General features: G+C 42.5%; 1 long non-coding RNA gene across 1 annotated transcript; it reads right to left on the reverse strand.

Moving 5' to 3' along the window:
* Positions 1-13,167: 13,167 nt before the first annotated feature.
* LOC147685472 (uncharacterized) lies at positions 13,168-13,619 on the reverse strand. The gene is made up of 3 exons (XR_015300492.1): positions 13,534-13,619; positions 13,329-13,445; positions 13,168-13,231 (listed from the first exon to the last, which is right to left on the reverse strand). It is a non-coding gene; the product is annotated as an uncharacterized LOC147685472 (long non-coding RNA).
* Positions 13,620-22,879: the final 9,260 nt, after the last annotated feature.

A 22,879-nucleotide genomic window follows, 5' to 3' on the forward strand; every position in this document is an offset into this window, starting at 1 on the left:
CTCCTCTTCATGCCATCAACTGCTTCCTTCCGCAAGATGCAGCACAACCCTTGATCCTCGAGGAGACGAGCAAGCCACCTACAATCACAGTCGACTACAGCTGCGCGACCCTCAAGAAGACGTGTGAGTCAACTGCTATGCAGACGACTGCAGTTCGCACGCAACCATGTAGTAAGCTTGAAATCTGCCAACACGGTAAGGCTGCGCACAGATTCTAACTGCAAACAAACTCAAAAGGTTTCGTGGATCCAAGTATAGGATCAGACTGAATTGCTACGTTTCTCCGATAAGACATTTACATGATCCATCCTTGTCTATTAGAGGCTCGTCCCTCTCAGACTTTCAGATGTTAACTGAAACAATTGTTTTTTGCTTTCAGCAAGAAAACAAGCTGCTCGCCGCTCCATCTAATTCCACCGTTGCCATTAAAAGATAACCTTCGGTCCACCGCCCTTGATTAAAAAATACATAGATGACTTCGCCGTGGATTCTCTATTTTCACTGAGAGGTAAATTGTAACTCCCACTTGATCCATTACACTTTCACCCCCCACAGTAGAGCAAGCCTAAATCATCTTTTTTTATCTTTTTTATCTTTTCTCTATCCTTACAGAACTCTGTCACGCAACACCTTTAATTCGCCTCACATACCAAAAGAGTAAGCTGTGTGGAATAGTGGTGGCCTCCACTCATTTGTTTTCAAAAAAACTCAGAACAGGCTGACATGCAGAATTTATTTTCTGTTTTTCAGAAACTGGCCCTGAGGAGAATCCCTTTTGTGATCTGTTGGGATTCGAAACGCGTAGGCCTCTGTCTCAGGAGTTGCTCTAATATAAACTCAAGTGTTGAGTGACACCTCACTCGAGTTGTACTGTATACATTACTACTAAAAAATCGGTGTTGAAAACTATTACTGATACCAAATTTTCTGAGTGTACTGTTTCCTTGAAAAATATCTGTTTATAACATTTGTTTGATTTACAGAGCAATTCTACCTTTGTTTTCATTTCTTTACACTGGCACATCCGTGACTTTAGGCTGTGTCAGGTCTTGTATGATTGTATGCATGTGATTTGAATGACTGTGATATGTCTGACTAGTGTAAATGTGTATGTATTATTTTTTATTGTGTTGTGTTCAAATCATTTTGATTCAATGTATGTAATTTGCCAAGAATTTTAGTATTGCATTTTTTCTATTTAAAATGATTAAATAGCTATTAAATAGCAAATCTCCGGTGGAAATGAGTTGTTCTTCCGTTTGAGCTAAATTACTGGTTTGACAATTGTATCAGTTTAGGCATTTCTTCTTGTTATATTGCTCTCCCAAAACGGCACCAAGTACTGAAATTAATTAAAAAAAACAAATATTACATGCATACAACGCACTTCAAAATGGAACCCACCCGCCCATTAATTCACCAGGCCACAGATTCTGCTTATATAAATTAGAAGCTTAACCTCAACACATAAACCATCCTACACACCAAAATGCCAACAATCCAAATATACCGTTAGGCACTCAAACAAGGCTGAATAATATAAGGTACTTATCTGATCAGGAACAGCATTTAAATGAGGATGAGTGTTCTAGGCAGGAGACATTTATTGACTTTGAGATTCCAGCTCTGGATTGTTGTGGTGAAGTTCTTTAAAGGGGCTGCTGTTCAGGAGTGGCCATAAAAGGTTATGCATGATGGTAATCTCCGGTCTTGTAATGAAATCTTAGCCACGCCAATGGGTTGGCTTCGGCATAACTAAGTCTTCAGGAGAGACTTTCTCCATTTTGGATTTTGGAAGAATAGTGCTTTCTGGTACAAGAATGTGCTACACTTTGGAAGAAGTAGTTATAGCTGAGGGTGATACCCTGCATCCCATTTGCCAGGGGTGCCCCCCTGTTTGACACCCAGGAACACTGAAAAAATATGGGAGAGATTCATGGCAACTCAGATATCCTGCCTTAAACAGCAAGGAGAAGAATAACTGCCCTTCTTGAACCCCCATCTGCACCCAAAGGACTACACTCTGAAGGACTGCACCTGAAGCACAATCTGGTACTACAACCCTAAGGACGTTGCCTGGCTTCACAAGGATTAAGGGGTGGCTCCCTGAAAGCTACAGATTAACAGAGCTCACCTGCATGATCTCCACCAAGAAGTCCTCACCCTGGAGTGTGTCCAGTGGATGTTTAAGTATTTGGCCAAGAGCATTATGGGAATTAAAGTCCCAACATCCAAAGAACCATATCAGAGCTTCTAGACCCTTGGATTGGTATTTTGAACAACTTGAACTCACAGCAGAAACTTCAAGAAGAAGTTCCAGATGCTTGGAGAAGTTTGGAGCAACTTTTGTAAAGTTGACCAGGTGCATTGTGGGAGTCGTAGCCTGAGATCACATCAGGTACACCCGAGCAACTGAACCCTTGGCTTGTGCTGTGCCCTCTTTCCTGCATCAAGAAATACTTCTGGAAGTAAGTGCGAAGAACATTTGGCTTTGTCCCAGTCGAGTACAACCTTTTTTTTAACCCTGTTTCTAAGCACTAGTTTTACTTTTAATCTTTAAAAACTCATATCTCTCACTACATTGGATTTTTGTTGATTTGGTGTTCAATGGTTCATAAAAATATAATCTATTTCTATAAATTGTTGTTGAATTTTTATTGTGAATTGCTTCTTACTGTTTTAATGTATTGGTATTTTTAAATGCTTTACACACCTGTCACCTAAGTTAAGCCTGCCTGCTGGCCACCAGCTACCAATGGTTGAGCAAGGGAATAATTTATTGAGACAATGAGTAGGCCTTATATTGTGATTACAGCCTTATTACTTGTGGTAGGTACCTACAGACCCAAACTAATAAACCACTTTCCAATATCCTGCGAGTCTCCAACTGTGAGTGCCAAAACCTCTATCTGCAAACCACTGAGCAAATCAGGTGTAACCAGATATAGCAGCAGCTAGCCTTGCCTGGGTATTACTTGCAGGTTTTTGCCACTCCATGCTGCAGGGTATGGAGAGGACCAAATGAAAAGGGTCTGTAAGAGCTTAGCTCTTCAGAAGCATATAGGATGCTGCTGTGGCACTAAGGGTACGACAAGGGTTAAATCCTGTGCTATTATCAATCCAAACATGAGTGTCAGCATTTCTGCCACGCCTGGCATTTTTGCTAATTGCCATCCATTAACGCAGGTAGGTGGCTCCTTTGTTTACATCAGAGATTAACACTTTGAAATTGCTTATCATATGGTACCTTCTTACAATTAAACTGCAAAACAAAAGGGACCCAATACTGCAGGGTTGTTCTGATTTGTACAGTCTATGTTTACGCCTATGGTGAGCTCTCTCTGCAGACTGTTGCACCCATTACATGCACTGTTCCCTGAAACCATTGTCTAAGTCCATTGATAATTCAAGAAATGTGTCATGTGAGCCTCTACTCACTGTTCAAAGATCCATGCTCAAGTCTGTGTTAAATTTGTTAACCAAAAGCTTAGAGACCCAAACTTTTCCTTAGAAGCTTACAGTTTTCCTGTCTTTCTCTTTCTACTCCTTTCACCATTGTCTACTATTCGTTGTTTTGCTATGGGTTAAAAATCTGATGATAAAATTAGGCAATAGTTGCATAAATATGCTAAGCATTGTATCATATAAAATGAGCACTGATGGCAGCCACAGTTTTGTGGTGGCTGGTGTCCTAAGTGGTTGAAGAGGTGGAGCAGGTCTCTTTTACCACCTTAGAAAGTGTTGAATGGTTGTTTGTCACAGCAACGTTCAAGATTTGTTACTGCTATTGGCTAGAATATATCAGTATTTGTTGAAAATCTAAAGTAAAGAATTAAACAAAACACAATAAAATACACAAAGCAGCATAACTGCTGGGCGTCCCCCCCACCCACGTGCTGAGACCTTTTTTGGCTATTTGGCGAGTTTGCGCTCAGGGCTTCATAACATTTTCCTGCATGAGCTATCCACACCTAATTTGTTTCCCTTTTTCCAACATACTGGGAATGCTGATGGTACCCAAGGTGTGTGTATTCCCTGCAGGAGACTCAGAAACATTTATTGGGAGGAAAAATAGGAAAAAGGTGCTCCAGATAAAATTGTCTGTTTCCACAAAATTAGCATAGTTTGCTGTGCTAAAGTCACCATCTTCCCAGCTTTCAGAATCATGCAGAGCTGAGTAAAAAAAACATTTTTTTTAATACCGTTTTGGCATTTTCCAAAGAAGCAGCCCTCAAACTACTTCCAGTTTGTGGTGGGAACCAGTGTGAAACTCATGGATAATCAAGGAACGCTATATATGTATGAAAAGTAGACAACATTTTGAATTCAGCAAGGGGTCATATGTATAGATCGCGGAATATTTACCAAAGAAATTGTTATCGAGGAAACCTATGTACTTCTGAAATAGTCACAAGAGATGGAGTTTAGAAGAGGCGGTTATTTGTACACCTTTGAAATTGTGAGTATCCGTACCAGCTTATGATCTAGAGAGTATTTTTCAAAATATCTTCTTTCTTACATATTGGCTTACATTTGGAAGGCACATGGTAATCAAATCCAAAAGGTAATACCACATTTTCTACTAGTCTACGTTCCTACATTTCTTCCAATAAAAATGGTACCTCACTTGTGAGCATAGGGCAATTGCGCGCAACAGGAAATGACCTAAAACGCAACATGGACAAAGCACATTTTTCCACGAAAACAAACTCTTTTTTCCATTGTGAGCAGCTGTGAATTTTGGGTCCTAGCTCAGCTGGCAGCTTGGGAAACCTTGCAACTTGTGTGGATAAGGATATTTCCGGTGACAGAAAGAAGCTCAAAACTCAAAATGGACACTTCAACATTTTCCACTGAAAATTGACCTTTTTGGGGAAAAGAGGGTCAGTGTGGATTTTGGGCTATAGCTCAGCCACCATCTATGGAAAACTAGCAAGCTTGCACATTTTTTAAAGCTAGGGACCAGGTGGAATCCAGGGTGAGGTGGCTTGCATGGCCCTCACCAGACATTTTTACCCAGTATTTATTTATTTTATTTATTTATTTTTATTCATAAAGTTTTATATAGCGCAAACAAGATCCCGAGGGATATCAGAGTGCTTTACAAAGGAAGGCAGGAAGGACATAAATCCAGTATTGACCACAAGTAAGAATATACAACAGGAATAATCGCATATATCGTATACAAATAAATGTATAGTTTCCAGACAAATGACGCAAGGAGAGTAGTACAATAAATGAGTATGTAAAGGGGGTATACAGTGGGGAAAAAAGAGCATAGACCCAGTATTGACAACATGTTTAAATACATAAAAAAGGAATACTCGCATGTTTCCAAGACAAGTGAATCTCTGAAAATATTATGACAAACCTGAATATAACAGGGGGACACAGGGGGACACAAAATGCAGTAAAGACAAGCAGCATCACATGAGGGTAGAAACAGTGGTTTCAAGCAAGTAATCCAAGAACAAATTAAGGTAAAAATGTGATCATTAGGAATCTTATAGCTTCAAGTTTGAAAACGGTTGTTGAAGAGATTCTGCGGACTTCCGGTGGAAGAGAGTTCCAAATCCTTGGAGCAGGGCCGGAGAAGGTCTGGAGAGCGGTTGTCTTTTTCTTAAGGATGGGTGGTTTCAGGAGGAGAGTGATAGCGCTTCTTGGTGCTCTCCCACCACAGGATAGTTCAAGCTTTTGGGCAAGGTACCTGGGAGTTTTGAAATGCAGGGCTTGTGCGCTAGAACAACAATCTTTAGCTGAATTTGCACTTCACAAGGCAACCATTTAAGAGATTTTAGGATTGGGCATATGTGCTCACTTTGTTTGGTACCTGTGACCAGGCTGGCCGCAGCATTCAGAGATGCGCTTAGTGGTGCCAGGGTGTATTTGGGCAGGCCGCAGAGCATCTCTCTGACATAGTCCAACTGCGGCAGGACCAGAGCTTGTACCACCTGCTTGAAGTTGTTTTGTGGAAGGAATGGTTTGATGTTTCTGAGTGTCCTCATCAAGTGATTACCTCCCTTACACACTTTCCTAATATGATTTTCCATATTCAGGTGTTTGTCCAGGGTGATTCCGAGAGATTTGGCTGAGTCTATAATGAGAGCGGTGCAATTAAAGGCAGTAAAGTGATTCAGTCAGGGGACTAGATTAGGGATGTGGTTCGGATGAGAGATAAAAAGTAATTCAGTTTTGGAGGTGTTGAGCAGTAGATGGTTCTCAGTTAGCCAGTTTTGCGTAGCGTTTAGGGTAGAGTTGATTGAGATGAGGTTGTCCGCGGATGAGATTCTCAAATAAAGTTGTGTGTCATCCGCGAACTTATGGAAGAGAATGTTCGTGGAGTTTAGAGAATTAGCTAGTGGCTCCAAGAAAAGGTTGAAGAGGATAGGAGATAGGGCGGACCCTTGGGGAACACCCATGAGTACAGGAGAGGGGTGGGAGAGGAGTGGAATGACAAGAACCATTGTAACACCCAACCTGAGAAATCTATCCTGTTTTTCAGAATGGATAGGAGGTTGTCGTGGTTCACCGTGTCGAAAGCGGAAGAAAGGTCCAGGAGGATGAGGAGGCATGAGTCATTTTGATCAAGCATTTTTAAGATGTCATCCCTCACATGCGTGAGAGCCAATTTGGCAATGTGTCCTTGCCGGAAGCCGGATTGATGCTGGTCTAGGAGTTGGAAATTTTGTATGTGAGACACAGAGTTAGGATTGTATGCATTTTTCAATTAGTTTGGCTAATGTGGGGATGTTGGAGATAGGGCGGAACCTATTGAGGTCAGACTTATCTGCGTTAGTTTTTTATAGAATAAGTGACACCTGCACTACTTTTAGGCAGTCTGGGGTCATACCTTGTGAAAGAGAAGCGTTTACAATCCTTGTCCAGGTGAGGATGAGTGAATTCTTGATTTCTTTGAAGATGGCCGGAGGCAGCGGTTCACTAAAATGGTTAGATGGATTGATGTTCTGAAGAATCCTGTTGATGTCTTTTTCATTGAAAGGGGTAAAGGTGTCCCATGTTGCATTATTCTTGGTATTCAGGCTGATAGGTTTGCCCTTTACTGAGAAGTCAAGGGGTGGTACGGACCCAGGGTATGGTAAGAGCGCTTTCTTGGTAGCGAGATCAATGGAGATGAGCCTTAATTTCTCAGTGAAGAAAGCAGCAAGATCATCGCAAGAAGGTGGGCTGCATCCAGAGTCAGAGCTGATAGGGCCTACAGTAGATTGCTGTTTGACCAACTCAAATAGTTTCTTGGGCCAGTTTGCAGCTTGATCCAGTTGATGTCTGAAGTAGTCTGCCTTGGCGGTCTGATTTGTTTGCTGTAAAAATGTCTAACCTCTCTAAGGAGTTTTCGTTGTTCCAAGGTGGGATTGGATCTCAAGGAGCATTCAGCTGCCCTAAGGTTGGAGCATTCTGTTTAAACTGTCATTGTACCAAGGTTTGGATTTTTTTGTTGAGGCATTTTTTTGTTGGAGCGGTGCAATACCGTCCAGGATGTTGGAGATGGTCAAGTTTTAGGAGTCAGTGAGTAACTGAACATTGATCCAGGAGGAAAGGGCAGATTTACAGTGGGCTGCTAGATCAACAGGGTTTATTGATCTGAGGTCCTTTTTACAGACATTTGATTTTGTTGGTTGGGCCTTCCTCAACGCCGCCTCCCTGTTTATATAAAACAAGATGCAGTGGTGATCTGACCAGTCACAAGGGGTAATGATGTCCAATGTAGTCTGCCCTTTCGAGATAATGAGGTCTACAGTTTCACCTTTGTTGTGGGTTGGTTGGTCACAGTGCTGAGTCGGTTCTTGATCATTCTGAAATGTTTTAAGGCAAGTTCCCGCTTGGTCATTGGAGTTAGACCAGTAAAGGTTGAAATCACCAAGTAAAAATTTGGGACACGGGTGAGTCGATATTGCCAGAGATGACTTCCAATAATTGCTTGATGAAGAGGAGATTGTCTCCTGAGGGGTGATAAAAAGTGTGAAGTTTGCAAACCGGTAGGTTATTACTAGAGACACTGAGACAAAGGTATTCATAGGAGGGCGAAGAGGACTCTAATTGAGAGATCGAGAGTGTGTTCCTAGGAATACATACTATGCCACCCCCCACTTCCAGGCTCTGTCTAGCTTAATTATGTCGTGAGTTGGAGGTATTAGTAGTCTAGGAAAGGGGTGAAGGTGGGATTTAGCCATGTTTCTGTGAGGAGGATAATGTCTAAATCTTTGTGTTGGATGAGGTCAAAGATGTCTGCGGCGTGTTTATTGGTTGATCTGCAATTGAGTAGTACAGATTTAAGTCGTGGAGGATGAGTGTGTGACTGAGACTGATTGACATTCACTCTCTTGTCTTTATTGATGACTCTAGGATTGGAAGAAGGTTCTCTGTACTGGTTGGAAAAGATGGAGTGTATTTTGTTCTGCGGGATTAAGTTGGAATGGGACCTGGTAGAGTAAGAGTTGTGCAAGTCATTGGGTTCAGTGGGTGCCAAGTAATTCACACATCTTCTGGGGAGAGATGGCATGTTACCTAAGGGAATGGTTTGTGAGACGGGGCTAAGGACTGGCCCAAGCGATCACTCCCACTAGGGGGGCTCTAGGCAGGTTTGTGGAGGTGAGGCGAGATTTGATCATGGGGAAAAGATCATGTGAGAGAGCTTTCAGGTCACATAGTTCAGTAGCAAGGAGGGGCAGCTAGAGAGATATATCATCCCGGCCCATAACCCAGTCAGAAAGGGGAAAGGGGTGTGTTGGGACAGCGAGCGGCGAAAAAGAGCCTTGGTGTATATCTTGCCAACGTCAGACTCTGACTAAAAAACACATTTTCCTCATATTTTTGTGATGGAAAGTTCTGGAATCTACAGGAATCACAATTTCATTCCAATCAGTATTTCCCACATTCCCTCTATAAAAATGCTACCTCACTTGTTAGTAGGCCTAGTGTCGGCAAGAACAATGACCCACAAAGCAACATAGATTCATCAAATTTTTCCACTCAAACTGACCCTTTTTTGCAAAGTGGTTAGCTGTGGGTTTTTGGGCCATAGCTCAGCCAGCACCTAGGGAACCTAGCAAACCTGAACATTTTTGAAAACTAGATACCTTGGGGAATCCAGGGTGGGGTGACTTGCATGGCTCTCACCAGAATTATCTATCCAGATTCTCTTGCAAACCTCAAACTATAACTAAAAACATTTTTTTCTCACATTTCGGTGACGGAAAGTTCTGGAATCTGCGAGGAGCCACAAATTTCCTTTCACCCAGCATTCCCTCAAGTTTTCCGATAAAATTGGAAGCTCACTTGTGTGGGTAGGCCTTGTGCTAGTGGCAGGAAATGGCCCAAAACGCAAAATGGACTCATTACATTTTTCCACTCAAAGGTGACCCTTTTCTTTGCAAAGTGGGTAGTTGTGGATTTTGTGCCATGGTTCAGCCAGCACCTAAGAAAAGCTAGCAAACTTGCATATTTTTGGAAGCTAGGCACCTTGGGTAATCTAGGGTGGGTTGACTTGCGTGGCTCTGATTAGGTTTGTTTACCCTGAATCTCTTGCAAACCTCAAACTTAAAGAAAATAACAACATTTTCCTCACATTTCTGTGATAGAAAATTCTAGACTCTGTGGGGAGCCACAAACTTCCTTCCACCCAGTGTTTCCACAAGTCTCCTGATAAAAATGATACTTCACTTGTGTGTGTAGGCCTAGTCCCTGCAGCAGGAAGTGGTCCAAAACACAACATGAATACATCACCACTATTCCACTCAAAACTGACCCTAATTTTTACAAAGTGGGTAGTTGTGGATTTTGGGCCATAGCTCAGTCGGCACCTGGGCAAACCCAACAGACTTGCACATTTTTTAAAACTAGACAAAAAGTTCTGGAATTTGCAGACAGCCACTGTGATTTCACTCATGTCCTAAATAAGAATAGTACCCTATTTGTGTGGGTGAGCCAAGAGTACACAACACAAAAGGCCGCTAACATGCTAAGGTGATATTCAAGCAATAGGAGTAGCTGTGGCATTTGGGGCAGTGTTGTGGTGTCACACATGAAAACCTACATTTATGAAATCTTGACAACCAGAAAATTCCACAGTAGTGCACCCTGCATGGATCTCATGAGAGTTTCTTGTCCGCAAATCTCTTAAAACCTCAACATTTGCCTGAAACCACACACTTGTCTTACAGTCCTGTAGGGAAACTTCCAGAACTCACAGGAATCCACAAAATTCCCATCACCCAGAGTTACCTCACTTGAGCTGATAAAAACACTGCACCACTTGTTTGGTAGAGCCTAGTGCTTGGGACAGAAATGGATCAAGCCAAGGTTAAGGGACCCATTGAACTTGGTATAATCCATTCCTGTCGTGAGCACTAGGCCCAGCCACACAAATGGTGCAGTGTTTTTATTAACACAAGTGAGGTAACACTGGGTGGTAGGAACTTTGTGGATTCCTGTGGATTTCAGGAGTTTCCTTCTGAGAAATATAAGGAATATTAGGGATTTCAGGAAAAGTTTGAGGTTTGAAGGACATTGTGGGCAAGAAAAGCTCATGGGATCCATGAGAAGCACTCTACTCTAGAATTGTCTGGTTGTCTAGTTTTAAAAAATGTCTGTGGTTCATAGCTCAGCATGGGTGCCATCACAGCACGGCCATTAACCGACACCAGCACTGAATAGTTTCAAGCATAACTTAGCACATCCCAACAAATTAATTAAAACAGACCACAACAAAAAAATGCCAAAATCACAATGAAATAATGCAGCACAAAAAGCCACAAAAAGCATCACAAAAAACAGAACACATTATAAGCACAAGAAAAATTACACATAGAAACGGTGCACAAATGTTTTTGTCACACATTATCACCTCCAGATTTCGGATTCATCATACAGTGGTAAAAGGTGGTTAGGGTAAGCACTACCATAATAGTAATAGACAAAAACGATTGGTGATCTAGTTCATATTGTGAGCTGACTATTCTCTCTTAACACCTTAGCTGCTTCGCAAATATCCCTCCCCAGTGCTGCTCTGTCCATTGGAACAAGTGCTGAATGGACGTCCAATGGTCGTGCGCAGCACTGGGGAGGTAGCGCTCGTGACGACCGTTGGCCGTCAGCAGCGCTTAAGAGGTTAAACTGTTAAATCATTTGATCATTATTTTTGCCACCTTGGCCAGTGGTAAATAATTGCTTGCCACTGAACTATAACGCAATTTGCAGATTTTCGATATGGAAATATAGCAGCATTTGTTGACATATCTAAAGCAAGCATCAGAACAAAAAACAATAACCTACACAAGCAGCATAAACGACAACATGAACGGCACGATGAAACAAAAGTCAGAACAGAACAACCACGGTGCAACATAACAACATCGAATTTCAATAATGCAGCACAACACACACAAGGAGGCCAATGAGAGCGTGGTTGATGTGTCTCATGCTTACCCAAGGTATGCTGTAGGACATCCAAAGAACCAAGGGCCATATTATCAAGCAAGAGCGATACATTATCGCTGCTTTTATCGGCAGGAAACTGCCTCTGAAGCGGCGATAATGGGCTTGATGATATGCCCTTGTGAATTCCCATAGAAGCCCAGGTTCTGGTGTTAACCTGGGTTTCTATTAGAATTCACAAGGGCATATTATCAAGCCCATTATCGCTGCTCTAGCGGCAGTTTCCTGCCGATAAAAGCGGGGATAATGTATCGCCCTTGCTTGATAATATGGCCCTAAGGACAGTCCTGAAGGCACCACTAACTTATGATGATGTGGATGCAAATTAAACACCTTGTTAGGGAAACCCAGCTACACTGGCAGGGGATCACACAAGCGCACCTGCAGCCACGCTTTGGGAGAACATCTGGAATGACATTCTCAACAAGGAGGGTGAAGTTTGTAACACTTTACGCAACACACCAAAAGCTCTGCGGTGAATGTGTCACAGATGGTGGGCGCTCAGTACATATCACATGAGATTATACGAGGATTTCGTTACTGGTTTATAGGAGTCAAAATTGGCGTTTGTGACTTAACACAATGCCTGTGATAGAGTCCTTATTCCACACCTGTAAGTATTCAACAAGCTAGCACTGCACCTGTAGTGATGCCATTATATAGTGCGGTCTAGACACTGTCACTTGTTCCCAGCATCACATCAACATGACCCACTATGTGATCTTATTTTTGCAAATGTATCTACTCACATCTTATGTATTTTCTTTCTTAAATGTGTTGACTCCGATCCGTAGATCATCGTCTACGTCCAATATGGCGTCTTTTATTGTCTTCATACTTTAGAAACTGCAGGAAGGGGATATATTATGATTTCCACTATTGCTTCCATGTTATCCCCTACAAATACCATAATTACTAAAAGCAGAAGTACGCAGCTCCCAATTTACAAAAGTGAATTTCAATTTCATATTTTTCGTGATAAAGTCTTTTTCCCTGGTGGTCCGACTGACATTCTTATGAACCTGCTGCCCCGGCAGCTACTAATATAAACAGACAATGGTCCAAAACCCAATTTTTTCAAAAATGAAAAATCAAAGATTTAACAACTCAAGGTGTGCATAAAATTCACAACCCAAACACAATTAAATGACAAACAAAAGAATAGGCAACTGTAATAAATTCAAGCTTTTTATGCATTTGATTCATGCTTGGAATTCAGAAATATATCTACAAATGTTTACATTTTATATACAATGCCCCGTATCAAGAGCGTGCAGTAAAAGAAAGGAAAGTGTCAAAGGGTGTGATGGTGATGAGGTGAAAACGGAGGACAGAAATCACACAGAGTGTATAAAAAAGGTTATTCCGTATTGATCAGAAGAAACAGTCAACAAAGGACTAGAGCAATAAACCCTGGCCACATTAGTAAGTCAAATAAACAGTCCTTAATCATGTTCATGAGACATTAGATGTATAAATGTCTGCACTGAGGGGAAAGTAACATAAGTGGTCCAGGTATTCTTAATTATGTGTCGACGTTTCGACTCGTCTTGGGGCCTTGCGGTTAGTTAGTCCTGGGCCATGCGAGTCTTCTTCAGGACGGATATGACGGGGCAAGGGATCAAGTAGATGACCCTACAGAAAATACAGATATCAGTGAGGTCGTTGCCTATTTTCTATTAAAATTGAAACCTAGGGGAGGGTTCAAAATTAGCTTACCCTTCACAAGTTCGGGGGTAACTCAGTCTTTTCAGACGCGTGAAGGTGTCTTAGAGGTCCTCTGAAAAAATCAAAGAGGAACCTAAGCATTACAATCATGCTAGCCCAGTGGAAAAATTAATTGCCAGGACGACCAGTATAAGTATGTAGTGAATTACCTTGTATTTGTTTTCATTGAGGTTCATATGTTAATCCTGAGTTCAATATTGAAATTATTTCTCCTCAGTTCAATTATAGGCACTTGTACAGCTACCAGGAAACCTCATTGGTTGTGTCTGAAAGGTAAGGCCATTGACTCGTAAGTTCCAATACCTTGTTGCGCAAACAGAATAGTAAACAGATGGCCAGTCAAGGGCCAATTACCTGTGTGAAGGTATCAATGCCAAGAAATCCAAAGTGAAAAACGAAGTCAGGGACAGCAACTGCAATGTGCAAGAAAGGGAATAAATGTCCATTCCTAACGGGAACGCTGCGCGTTATGCTGGAAGGGCTGCCTAATAAACTCACTTAACAGTCCGATAAGAATGCTGCACTGTGTAAAAACCCTTCCTAAAATCCGCTGCGCGTTATGTTGGCAGGGCTGCCTAATGAGCTTACTTATCAGTCCGGGCAGAATTGGCTGAACAGTGGCCATGCGTGAGGATAAGTGTTCATTTTTAACAAAAACGCTGCGCGTTATACTGGCCGAGCTGCCTAATGAATTAATCAATCCGAGCAGAAAATTCTCATGCACCTCGCTGCGCGTTATATTAGCAGGGCTGCCTGATGGACTTACTTGTCAGTCCGAGCAGAGGTGTCCGATCAATGGACACACGTTCAGAAACCTCCACATCGAGCAGAGGAAACATTCGGTAATGGAAGTATTTAGCCGCGTTTGGAGTAATAGAGCGCGAAAACGGACTAATCCGTGGCAGGACACTTCCTGGTGTCCGATGGACACTCCCTTTGACGAGAATTTGGACGGATACAAGTTAATAGCAAGAACTCTACAGGGTATAATTCAATTACTGGCAATATGAGCGCCTTGGATTATATTATGGATGTCAAAAAATTAATAATTAAAATTATGAATTACGGGATTATTGTTGATTCCTATTTGTTGATAATTTACACTCCAGTGGGCTAGACACACTAACCCCCTAAAGATGATACATATACATTTTACCGCTTACAAATGCAAAAAGGCAGATTAGCTGTGAGGATGAACCTCCATAGCGGCCATCTTAGGTTGGGGAGAAACAAATCATGCCCAATAGATTAATCATGTTTGGAACATTCAATTTGACGAACATATTTACAAAAAACGAACATATTTACAAAAAAACAACAGAGAAACAGTAGCACCCACTGTATACAGTTACAATTCAATGAGTAGTTGTCCTAGTGGTGGGCACTATGTATATTTATACTAAAATGCATAATTGCCAAGGTGTTAATTATGTACAGTGGGAGTATCAGACAAACACATATATACACCCAATTCATAGTTACAATTTAGAAACCAATGTATATAATTACTCTCGGGATAAAGTAGCATTAATGATTAATTGGACATATGGGATCGAATATTAGTTGGAGATGACTTAAAGAGAATAACAGGATCAGAGGATTCCCACTTGTCTATTGATCTCTTCCAGTTCATTCAACCCTTTATGTGCCGTGTCTAAGAGGTGTATCCAACGGCATTCCCTCCTGCTAAGGATGCTCTGTATGTCACCCCCTCGTGGGTTAGCTTGTATTTTTTCCACCACCCACCATTTGATGCTTTCCGGGGGGTGTGAGAAAGTAGTAAAATGCTGTACAAGTGGAGCCCCTATTGTTTTGCATCGTATTCGACTGACATGTTGGAGGATCCTACACTTCACTCTTTGGATGGTTTGTCCAACATACATGAATCCACAAGGGCAAAGGATGGCATAAATCACCCCTGTGGTATTGCAGTTACTGTGGATTTTGAATGTGTGTGTTTGATCATTGTGAGTAAAGGTGGTGCATTCCACAGACATGGGGCAAGCTTTGCAATTCCCGCATTTTTTGTGCTCAATTACTGGGGGTAAACCCCATAGTGTGGTTTGAGTCGGGGCTACAGGTGTTGGAAGAAGTGACTTGATGAGATGATCCCTGATACTTTTGCCTTTTCTAAAAGCATGTAAAGGGGTCGAGAGGCCACCTACTTCATCCTGCACCAAATGCCAATGCCGGTTAATTGCTTTTTTTATCTGGTTGCTTTTGGTGTTATATGTCGTCACACAGACTAGCCTTTCTTCATTGTTGTCTTTCTCTTGTGTTGTGAGTAGTTGGTCCCTATGATTGTGCCAGGCTCGTTTTCGTGCCCTCTTAAGTAGGCTGATGGGATAACCTCTCTCGCTGAGTCTCGCGATCAAAAGGGAAGACTCATCGAAGAAGTCTTCCTTCTTGGTACAGTTCCTCCGGATCCTCAGGAACTGTCCAAAGGGAAGGTTGTCCCTGAGGTTCCGGGGATGGTGACTTGAGTACCTAAGAAGTGTGTTACGTTCACTGCTTTTCCTGTAGAGAGTGGTGTACAGGTGTCCTTGTTCTGATTTTATTTGTATATCCAAGAAACTAATGGTATATTTATCGCATTCTAGGGTGAACTGAATGTCCGCCAGTTGTTGGTTGAGCCAGTCGTGGAAGTCAGTCAGTGATGTTTTACAGCCGTTCCAGATGAGAAGGACATCATCGATGTACCTGGCCCACAATTGGATGCGGTCACGATAAGGGTTAGTTTGATTCAAGACATACATCGTTTCATACTCACTCATAAAGATAATAGCTAAGTTAGGGGCGAAGCTCGCCCCCATAGCTACGCCCTTGGTTTGTACATAAAATTTACCCAGAAAGGTGAAAAAATTCTGTGTCATCGCTATGTTGAGAAGTCTAAGGATAAACTCAGTCGGGACCCTGTGTGGGGCTGGTCTAAGGTTGAGGACCCTTTCCATGCACTCTAACGCAGCCTGTTGGGGGATATTGGTGTAAAGGGCAGTGATGTCCATGGTTGCAAGCAGGCTAACCTCCGGATCGTATTGGAGACCATCCACTAACTGTATGGTTGCCGTAGTGTCCCTAAGATAAGTGGAGGTGGAGATTGCTATTGGTTTCAGGAATATGTCAATATATTTACACAGTGGCTCCAACACTGAGCCACAGCCTGAAATAATGGGTCTCCCCGGTGGGTCTACCAGACGCTTGTGTACTTTGGGGAGTGTATAAATGGTGGGCGTGCGTGGATGTTTATTGTTCAGGAAATCAAATTCTTGTTTGTTGATGATTCCTTCCTGCAGGGCAAGGCTTGTCACAGTGTTCACTGTGTGGCTAATCGTCTTAGTCGGGTCTTTTTTGAGGAGCTTGTAATTACCCTCAACGTTTAGTTGGGTCAAAATTTCAGAGCTATATTTGTCCACACTTTGAATAACAATCGCGCCCCCCTTATTGGCGGGCTTTACTACAATATTAGTGTTTTCTTTGAGACCATAGAGGGCCAACTTTTCTTCTTTGCTCATGTTGTAAGGTACATATTGTCTAGTACTAAGGATCTGTTCCACATCTCTTGTGACTACCTGTTCATAGGCCAAGATCTTACTATTGACCAAATGTGATGGCGGGTTGAATTTAGATGGTGGTCGCAATCCACTAGCTGAAAAAGTCGGGTTATGGGGGACTTTCTGGAAATAGTGTTTTAAACGCACTTTCCTGAAGAATTGCTGTAACTCAATTTTTAAGTTGAAATCGTTGGGCATAGATGTTGGGACAAAAGAAAGCCCTTTAGAGAGCACTCTCTGTTCCTGTTGTGTTAGTACATGATCGGACAGATTTATAATCGGATTTTCTGGTCTGTGGACTACCATCTGTAGTGTTGGCGTCTCGTCCTGATCTCGCCATGAGAATCCGGTTGGAATGGTTTCTTGCCCCTGCCTGTCCCTCGACTCCAATTTCCACCCCGCGCTCCCCTGGGTCGTCCCCAGGGGCGGCCTCTGCCGCGTGGTCCCCACCATTGATCCTCGCCTAAAAAAGGCTGTTGATCTTGGTAATTCTGGGCCGAAGAGTTTGCCCCTGTACTTGTACTTGGACGATCTTGCTCGTTATCTGAGCCACTACTTGCTGATGAGCCTGAGAAAGTATTGTAGCGTCTGTATCCACCACGGCCTCTACTCGAGAAACCGCCTCTATGATCTTGAGTGTAGTATCCCTCCTCTAGATAGGGGTATGTGACCTTTTTATCATATGCCTTAATATCCTTAGCCACCTTCTCTAGTTTGGTTCCCTGTGTGTATATATCAAACTCCCTGATAGTTTTTTCTAGCCTCTCTAATGCTTCCTTAGCATTGACCAAGGCTTTATCATCAATAATTTCTTTTCTGAGTATTGCTATCTCCCTAGTTAACCTCTCTACTTCAGCTACTGCTGTCTCAATGCCCAAGACCATCCAATGTCTTGAGCACGTGTTGGATATAAAACTGAAGCCCTCCTTAAACTTTGGGTTTTCTAGGAAGATGGCTGGTTCATTCCTGACCTGTAATCCAATTGGGATAACGTTTGATCTTAGATATTTGGCTAATGTATGCCCATGTAACCTAGTACGTATTAGCTTCTTTTCCAAGCGTTCTAGTTTGGTAATCTTTTCATTTAAAGTCAAGTCATTGGTGGTAGTAGGGTCAGTAAGGAAAGTCCCACTGCCCTCTTCTAGTAAGAGTTTATCTATATAGTCCTCACTATAAGATAAAGTCTCTTTTTCAGACATTCTATGAACAGTATTTTCTTATGCACATTGATTTTTGTAACTATAACGAAAATAACATCATTCACACAGTAATACACAATTAAACAAAACATACAACCCTCGCAGACGAACTGCACAAGGTAACCATTATAATAATGGGGTAACCCAAAGTTTAAGGAGGGCTTCAGTTTTATATCCAACACGTGCTCAAGACATTGGATGGTCTTGGGCATTGAGACAGCAGTAGCTGAAGTAGAGAGGTTAACTAGGGAGATAGCAATACTCAGAAAAGAAATTATTGATGATAAAGCCTTGGTCAATGCTAAGGAAGCATTAGAGAGGCTAGAAAAAACTATCAGGGAGTTTGATATATACACACAGGGAACCAAACTAGAGAAGGTGGCTAAGGATATTAAGGCATATGATAAAAAGGTCACATACCCCTATCTAGAGGAGGGATACTACACTCAAGATCATAGAGGCGGTTTCTCGAGTAGAGGCCGTGGTGGATACAGACGCTACAATACTTTCTCAGGCTCATCAGCAAGTAGTGGCTCAGATAACGAGCAAGATCGTCCAAGTACAAGTACAGGGGCAAACTCTTCGGCCCAGAATTACCAAGATCAACAGCCTTTTTTAGGCGAGGATCAATGGTGGGGACCACGCGGCAGAGGCCGCCCCTGGGGACGACCCAGGGGAGCGCGGGGTGGAAATTGGAGTCGAGGGACAGGCAGGGGCAAGAAACCATTCCAACCAGATTCTCATGGCGAGATCAGGACGAGACGCCAACACTACAGATGGTAGTCCACAGACCAGAAAATCCGATTATAAATCTGTCCGATCATGTACTAACACAACAGGAACAGAGAGTGCTCTCTAAAGGGCTTTCTTTTGTCCCAACATCTATGCCCAACGATTTCAACTTAAAAATTGAGTTACAGCAATTCTTCAGGAAAGTGCGTTTAAAACACTATTTCCAGAAAGTCCCCCATAACCCGACTTTTTCAGCTAGTGGATTGCGACCACCATCTAAATTCAACCCGCCATCACATTTGGTCAATAGTAAGATCTTGGCCTATGAACAGGTAGTCACAAGAGATGTGGAACAGATCCTTAGTACTAGACAATATGTACCTTACAACATGAGCAAAGAAGAAAAGTTGGCCCTCTATGGTCTCAAAGAAAACACCAATATTGTAGTAAAGCCCGCCAATAAGGGGGGCGCGATTGTTATTCAAAGTGTGGACAAATATAGCTCTGAAATTTTGACCCAACTAAACGTTGAGGGTAATTACAAGCTCCTCAAAAAAGACCCGACTAAGACGATTAGCCACACAGTGAACACTGTGACAAGCCTTGCCCTGCAGGAAGGAATCATCAACAAACAAGAATTTGATTTCCTGAACAATAAACATCCACGCACGCCCACCATTTATACACTCCCCAAAGTACACAAGCGTCTGGTAGACCCACCGGGGAGACCCATTATTTCAGGCTGTGGCTCAGTGTTGGAGCCACTGTGTAAATATATTGACATATTCCTGAAACCAATAGCAATCTCCACCTCCGCTTATCTTAGGGACACTACGGCAACCATACAGTTAGTGGATGGTCTCCAATACGATCCGGAGGTTAGCCTGCTTGCAACCATGGACATCAAAGCCCTTTACACCAATATCCCCCAACAGGCTGCGTTAGAGTGCATGGAAAGGGTCCTCAACCTTAGACCAGCCCCACACAGGGTCCCGACTGAGTTTATCCTTAGACTTCTCAACATAGCGATGACACAGAATTTTTTCACCTTTCTGGGTAAATTTTATGTACAAACCAAGGGCGTAGCTATGGGGGCGAGCTTCGCCCCTAACTTAGCTATTATCTTTATGAGTGAGTATGAAACGATGTATGTCTTGAATCAAACTAACCCTTATCGTGACCGCATCCAATTGTGGGCCAGGTACATCGATGATGTCCTTCTCATCTGGAACGGCTGTAAAACATCACTGACTGACTTCCACGACTGGCTCAACCAACAACTGGCGGACATTCAGTTCACCCTAGAATGCGATAAATATACCATTAGTTTCTTGGTTATACAAATAAAATCAGAACAAGGACACCTGTACACCACTCTCTACAGGAAAAGCAGTGAACGTAACACACTTCTTAGGTACTCAAGTCACCATCCCCGGAACCTCAGGGACAACCTTCCCTTTGGACAGTTCCTGAGGATCCGGAGGAACTGTACCAAGAAGGAAGACTTCTTCGATGAGTCTTCCCTTTTGATCGCGAGACTCAGCGAGAGAGGTTATCCCATCAGCCTACTTAAGAGGGCACGAAAACGAGCCTGGCACAATCATAGGGACCAACTACTCACAACACAAGAGAAAGACAACAATGAAGAAAGGCTAGTCTGTGTGACGACATATAACACCAAAAGCAACCAGATAAAAAAAGCAATTAACCGGCATTGGCATTTGGTGCAGGATGAAGTAGGTGGCCTCTCGACCCCTTTACATGCTTTTAGAAAAGGCAAAAGTATCAGGGATCATCTCATCAAGTCACTTCTTCCAACACCTGTAGCCCCGACTCAAACCACACTATGGGGTTTACCCCCAGTAATTGGGCACAAAAAATGCGGGAATTGCAAAGCTTGCCCCATGTCTGTGGAATGCACCACCTTTACTCACAATGATCAAACACACACATTAAAAATCCACAGTAACTGCAATACCACAGGGGTGATTTATGCCATCCTTTGCCCTTGTGGATTCATGTATGTTGGACAAACCATCCAAAGAGTGAAGTGTAGGATCCTCCAACATGTCAGTCGAATACGATGCAAAACAATAGGGGCTCCACTTGTACAGCATTTTACTACTTTCTCACACCCCCCGGAAAGCATCAAATGGTGGGTGGTGGAAAAAATACAAGCTAACCCACGAGGGGGTGACATACAGAGCATCCTTAGCAGGAGGGAATGCCGTTGGATACACCTCTTAGACACGGCACATAAAGGGTTGAATGAACTGGAAGAGATCAATAGACAAGTGGGAATCCTCTGATCCTGTTATTCTCTTTAAGTCATCTGCAACTAATATTCGATCCCATATGTCCAATTAATCATCAATGCTACTTTATCCCGAGAGTAATTATATACATTGGTTTCTAAATTGTAACTATGAATTGGGTGTATATATGTGTTTGTCTGATACTCCCACTGTACATAATTAACACCTTGGCAATTATGCATTTTAGTATAAATATACATAGTGCCCACCACTAGGACAACTACTCATTGAATTGTAACTGTATACAGTGGGTGCTACTGTTTCTCTGTTGTTTTTTTGTAAATATGTTCGTTTTTTGTAAATATGTTCGTCAAATTGAATGTTCCAAACATGATTAATCTATTGGGCATGATTTGTTTCTCCCCAACCTAAGATGGCCGCTATGGAGGTTCATCCTCACAGCTAATCTGCCTTTTTGCATTTGTAAGCGGTAAAATGTATATGTATCATCTTTAGGGGGTTAGTGTGTCTAGCCCACTGGAGTGTAAATTATCAACAAATAGGAATCAACAATAATCCCGTAATTCATAATTTTAATTATTAATTTTTTGACATCCATAATATAATCCAAGGCGCTCATATTGCCAGTAATTGAATTATACCCTGTAGAGTTCTTGCTATTAACTTGTATCCGTCCAAATTCTCGTCAAAGGGAGTGTCCATCGGACACCAGGAAGTGTCCTGCCACGGATTAGTCCGTTTTCGCGCTCTATTACTCCAAACGCGGCTAAATACTTCCATTACCGAATGTTTCCTCTGCTCGGTGTGGAGGTTTCTGAACGTGTGTCCATTGATCGGACACCTCTGCTCGGACTGACAAGTAAGTCCATCAGGCAGCCCTGCTAATATAACGCGCAGCGAGGTGCATGAGAATTTTCTGCTCGGATTGATTAATTCATTAGGCAGCTCGGCCAGTATAACGCGCAGCGTTTTTGTTAAAAATGAACACTTATCCTCACGCATGGCCACTGTTCAGCCAATTCTGCCCGGACTGATAAGTAAGCTCATTAGGCAGCCCTGCCAACATAACGCGCAGCGGATTTTAGGAAGGGTTTTTACACAGTGCAGCATTCTTATTGGACTGTTAAGTGAGTTTATTAGGCAGCCCTGCCAGCATAACGCGCAGCGTTCCCGTTAGGAATGGACATTTATTCCCTTTCTTGCACATTGCAGTTGCTGTCCCTGACTTCGTTTTTCACCTTGGATTTCTTGGCATTGATACCTTCACACAGGTAATTGGCCCTTGACTGGCCATCTGTTTACTATTCTGTTTGCGCAACAAGGTATTGGAACTTACGAGTCAATGGCCTTACCTTTCAGACACAACCAATGAGGTTTCCTGGTAGCTGTACAAGTGCCTATAATTGAACTGAGGAGAAATAATTTCAATATTGAACTCAGGATTAACATATGAACCTCAATGAAAACAAATACAAGGTAATTCACTACATACTTATACTGGTCGTCCTGGCAATTAATTTTTCCACTGGGCTAGCATGATTGTAATGCTTAGGTTCCTCTTTGATTTTTTCAGAGGACCTCTAAGACACCTTCACGCGTCTGAAAAGACTGAGTTACCCCCGAACTTGTGAAGGGTAAGCTAATTTTGAACCCTCCCCTAGGTTTCAATTTTAATAGAAAATAGGCAACGACCTCACTGATATCTGTATTTTCTGTAGGGTCATCTACTTGATCCCTTGCCCCGTCATATCCGTCCTGAAGAAGACTCGCATGGCCCAGGACTAAGTAACCGCAAGGCCCCAAGACGAGTCGAAACGTCGACACATAATTAAGAATACCTGGACCACTTATGTTACTTTCCCCTCAGTGCAGACATTTATACATCTAATGTCTCATGAACATGATTAAGGACTGTTTATTTGACTTACTAATGTGGCCAGGG

Source organism: Lissotriton vulgaris, chromosome 10 (genome assembly GCF_964263255.1).
Source record: "Lissotriton vulgaris chromosome 10, aLisVul1.2, whole genome shotgun sequence".
NCBI lineage: Eukaryota > Metazoa > Chordata > Amphibia > Caudata > Salamandridae > Lissotriton > Lissotriton vulgaris.